This window comes from Aegilops tauschii, chromosome 2 (assembly GCF_002575655.3).
Source record: "Aegilops tauschii subsp. strangulata cultivar AL8/78 chromosome 2, Aet v6.0, whole genome shotgun sequence".
NCBI classification, from domain to species: Eukaryota; Viridiplantae; Streptophyta; class Magnoliopsida; order Poales; family Poaceae; genus Aegilops; species Aegilops tauschii.
Window position 1 is genome coordinate 21,913,884 of NC_053036.3, and position 5,476 is coordinate 21,919,359.

The following is a 5,476-nucleotide window of genomic DNA, read 5'->3' on the forward strand; positions in this document are numbered from 1 at the left end:
CTTTGCCGCTAAGAAGCTCAAGCAGTAATTTCAAGAGCACTCCATCACGGTTGTATGCACTGCCCCACTTGCCGAGATCATAGGCAACAGAGATGCATCAGGCCGGGTGGCAAAGTGGGCCATTGAGCTGGCTCCCCACACAATCCTCTACCAGCCCCGCACCGCCATCAAGTCACAAGCGCTGGCCGACTTCCTCGTCGACTGGGCCGAGACCCAGTACCTGCCGCCATCGCTGGATTCCCCTCATTGGCGGATGCACTTTGATGGCTCAAAGATGTGCACCGGTCTGGGAGTCGGCATCGTCCTCACCTCTTCCAAAGGCGGCAAGCTCAGATACACACTGCTAATTCACTTTGCCGCCTCCAACAACGTGGCCGTGTACGAGGCGCTAGTACACGGACTCCGAGTGGCCAAGGAGATTGGCATCCGCCGGATTCTGTGGTACGGAAACTTGGACTTGGTGGTCCAGCAGTCGTCTGGCGACTGGGATGCCAAGGATGCGAAGATGGCAAGCTACCGCTTCCTCATCCAGCAGATCAGTGGATACTTCGACGGGTGCGAGTTCCTCCACCTACCACGGGCCGACAACGAGCAAGCAGATGCCCTTGCACGGATAGGCTCCACTCGGCAGGCCATACCAGCCGGCGTCTCCCTCCAGTGCCTCGGCAAGCCGTCTATCAAGCCTTCACCGAAATCAGAGTCCATCTTCGTGTCGGCTGCCCCCGGAACAGTCGGATCCGGCTTGGGGACCGTAGCAGTCGGCCCGGGGACTTCGGCAGGCGGCTCGGGGACTGCAGTAGTCGCACTCGGTCGGGGGGCTACAGCAGCCGGCCCGGGGACTTCGGCAGGCGGCTCGGGGACTGCAGTAGTCGCACCAGGCCTGGGGACTTCAGAACCCGGCCCGGGGGCTGCAGCAGCCGGCCCAGGGACTTCAACAACACAGGAAGCGGTGGCCGACAACACCCCGCCGCCTCCCAACCCAACCGCCCTGGTACCAGTGGCCGTGATGACAGTGGTTGAAGCACCATCAAGTCGGCCCGGGGACTTGGGCAGGCGGCTCGGGGACTGCAGTAGTCGCACCCGGTCGGGGGGCTACAGCAGCCGGCCCGGGGACTTCGGCAGGCGGCTCGGGGACTGCAGTAGTCGCACTAGGCCTGGGGACTTCAGAACCCGGCCCGGGGGCTGCAGCAGCCAGCCCAGGGACTTCAACAATGCAGCAAGCGGGGGCCGACAACACCCCACCGCCTCCCAACCCAACCGCCCTGGTACCAGTGGCCGTGATGACAGTGGTTGAAGCACCATCATGGGCGCAGCCCATCCTCAACTTCCTGGTGAGCGGAGAGCTACCAGCCGATGAGATCTTGGTCCGGTAGGTGCAACGCCGGGCAGCAGCATACACCATAGTAAACAGTGAGCTTGTTAGGCGCAGCGTCACTGCCGTTTTTTAGCGCTGTGTAGAGCCAGAGAAGGGCAAAGAAATCCTCAGAGACATCCACCAAGGCGAGTGCAGCCACCATACGGCCTCCAGATCCCTTGTCGCCAAAGCATTCTGCCATGGTTTTTTCTGTCCGACTGCTTTGGAAGAAGCCAAGGACTTGGTCAAGAATTGCAAAGGGTGCCAACGATTCAGCTCCAAGCAACACCTGCCGGCTTCTGCACTCAAGACCATCCCCCTCACTTAGCCATTTGCCGTCTGGGGGCTGGACATGGTGGGCCCATTCAAGACAGCACGTGGCAGCATGACCCATCTGCTTGTCACCGTGGACAAATTCACCAAGTGGATTGAAGCAAAGCCAATCAAAAAGATGAATGGTCCGACTATTGTGACCTTCATCGCAGACATCACCGTCCGACACGGCGTACCGCACAGCATCATCACCGACAATGGCACAAATTTGCCAAAGGCGCCTTGGCCCGTTTCTGCACGATGCAGGGCATCCGACTGGACTTAGCGTCCGTTGCCCATCCACAGTCAAACGGCCAAGTCGAGCGAGCAAACGACCTCGTCCTGTCCGGCATCAAGCCCCAACTGGTCGAGCTGCTGGAGCGCTCGGCCGGCTGCTGGATTGAGGAGCTGCCGACTATCCTCTGGAGTCTTCGCACCACGCCGAACAAAGCAACCGGCTTCATTCCCTTCTTCCTCGTGTATGGGGCGGAGGCCGTCATCCCAACTGACATTGAGTTTGACTCACCTCGCTCACCATGTACATGGAGGCGGAGGCCAAGGAGGCACGAGAAGACAGTGTCCACCTGCTGGAAGAGGCCCGGCTGCTAGCACTCAGCCGGTCCGCCATCTACCAGCAGGGTCTGTGCCGCTACCTGATAGGTCTCTAACGTATCAATAATTTTTTATTGTTCCATGCTATTATATTATCTGTTTTGGATGTTTAATAGGCTTTAATATGCTATTTTATATGATTTTTGGGACTAACCTATTAACCTAGAGCCCAGTGCCAGTTTCTGTTTTTCCTTGTTTTTGAGTATCGCAGAAAAGGAACCAAACGGAGTCCAATTGACCTGAAATTTCACGGAGATTATTTTTGGACCAGAAGAAGCCCACAGAGTATCGAAGATGAACCAGAAGAGTCCCGAGGCACCCACGAGGGTGGGGACGCGCCCTACCCCCTGGGCGCGCCCCCTACCTCGTGGCCGCCTCGGAGACCCCCCTGACTTGTTCCCGACGCCAACACCTCTTATATATACCCAAACTTCTAGAACATAACCTAGATCGGGAGTTCCGCCATTGCAAGCCTCTGTAGCCACCAAAAACCAATCGGGACCCTGTTCCGGCAGCCTGCCGGAGGGGGGATCCCTCACCGGTGGCCATCCTCATCGTCCCGGCGCTCTCCATGACGAGGAGGGAGTAGTTCACCCTCGGGGCAGAGGGTATGTACCAGTAGCTATGTGTTTGATCTCTCTCTCTCTCGTGTTCTTGATTTGGCACGATCTTGATGTACCGCGAGCTTTGCTATTATAGTTGGATGTTATGATGTTTCTCCCCCTCTACTCTCTTGTAATGGATTCAGTTTTCCCTCAGAAGTTATCTTATCGGATTGAGTCTTTAAGGATTTGAGCACACTTGATGTATGTCTTGCATGTGCTTATCTACGGTGACAATGTGATATTCACGTGATCTACTTGATGTATGTTTTGGTGATCAAATTGCGGGTTGAGTGACCTTGTGAACTTATGCATAGGGGTTGGCACACGTTTTCGTCTTGACTGTCCGGTAGAAACTTTGGGGCACTCTTTGAAGTTCTTTGTGTTGGTTGAATAGAGAATCTGAGATTGTGTGATGCATATCGTATAATCATACCCACGGATACTTGAGGTGACATTGGAGTATCTAGGTGACATTAGGGTTTTGGTTGATTTGTGTCTTAAGGTGTTATTCTAGTACGAACTCTATGATAAGTCGAACGGAAAGAATAGCTTCATGTTATTTTACTACGGACTCTTGAAGAGATCGAACAGAAAGAATAACTTTGGGGTGGTTTCGTACCCTACAATAATCTCTTCGTTTGTTCTCCGCTATTAGTGACTTTGGAGTGACTCTTTGTTGCATGTTGAGGGATAGTTATATGATCCAATTATGTTATTATTGTTGAGAGAACTTGCACTAGTGAAAGTATGAACCTTAGGCCTTGTTTCGAAGCATTGCAATACCGTTTATGCTCACTTTTATCATCAGTTACCTTGCTGTTTTTATATTTTCAGATTACAAAAACCTATATGTACCATCCATATTGCACTTGTATCACCATATCTTCGCCGAACTAGTGCACCTATACAATTTACTATTGTATTGGGTGTGTTGGGGACACAAGAGACTCTTTGTTATTTGGTTGCAGGGTTGTTTGAGAGAGACCATCTTCATCCTACACCTCCCACGGCTTGATAAACCTTAGGTCATCCACTTGAGGAAATTTTGCTACTATCCTACAAACCACTGCACTTGGAGGCCCAACAACGTCTACAAGGAGAAGGTTGCGTAGTAGACATCGAGCTCTTTTCTGGCGCCGTTGCCGGGAAGGTTAGTGCTGGAAGGTATATCTTTAGATCTTGCAATCGAATCTTTTAGTTTCTTGTTTTATCACTAGTTAGTTTATAAAAGAAAACTACAAAAAAAATGGAATTGAGGGTGCCTCATATGCTTCATCTTTTTAATGTCTTCCATGAAATTAAGGATTCTGATAATTGTGCTCAATTGCTAGAGTAAGAATGCATTAGAATTTTTGGCACTAAATCTTTGAATGATGAGCATGATTGCGATGCTGTAAGTATGAACTCTTTGAATATCCATAGTACTAATGATGATTGCACTAGTCATGATGAAAATGTCTCTTATAAGCATGTAAATTTTTGTGGAGTGCATAGAGTTTGCAAGTACACACCAAATAGGGAAGATAGATTTTGCAAGAGGCATAAGTATTTAGAAACCAAATGGTTGCAAGAAAGGCTAGGTGTCTGTGCTGAAAATTTAAATTTTCTTAGCCAGCCTTGTGAACTTTGCAATGAACGTGGTCATTTAAATATCCAATGCAAATTGTTTCATGATCGTATCGTGTCCAAAAATTGTGATGACTTGATTTCCCTTGCGCATCATAATGAACTTAGTTTGCTTGTGGGTTATGAAGAAATGAAACGTATAACTAAGGATATGCCAGAATTTGTCCTTGATAAAGTTCTTGATTTTGATCTTGAGGAAATTTATATGTATTGTGCGGTGAATTGCATTGAAAATACTTATCTTGCCAATTACATAAAGATAAGAAAACAAATAGAAGATGAAGAGAATACTAATGAAAGGGAAGGGATTTCCCAATATCCTCCTATTCTTTCTTATGATGAATCAGGTAACGAGGAGGAGCCTTCTATTCAACCAATCTCATTAATAAGGAGCTCCAAAAAGAGGACTAAACCCACACATGATGTGAAGAAAGAAAAAGAAAAGACGGAGAAGCAAAGGTAAAAAGGTATCCCTCCCAAATGATATTGCTCCTATTACTCATTGTGATGATGATAATTGCTATACTATTGGTGCTATCCATACTATTAATGATGAGAGTGATTATGCTTATGATATGAAAAGGCCCAAGCTTGGGGATGCTATGTTTGATGAGAATGATATGTTTGAGAATTTATTTGCTACAATTAATGTTTGTCCCAAGCTTGGGGATGCTATGTTTAATGAAGATGATATTTTTAGCCTCCCAAGTTTTGATGAGCAAGTTTATTATGATGATGGAATGCCTCCTATTTATGATGATTATTGTGATGACACTTATGCTATAAAAAGTAGTGATGATTATATTTATAAACTTTGTCATGATTATGATTATGATTACCCTTTTTATGAACATTACTCTTTTAATGTGGAAACAATTTATAGTATTCGAGTTTCTTATGATACTCCCACTATTCCGAATGAGAGAAGAAATTTTGCTTATGTGGAGAGTAGTAAATTTTCTATGCT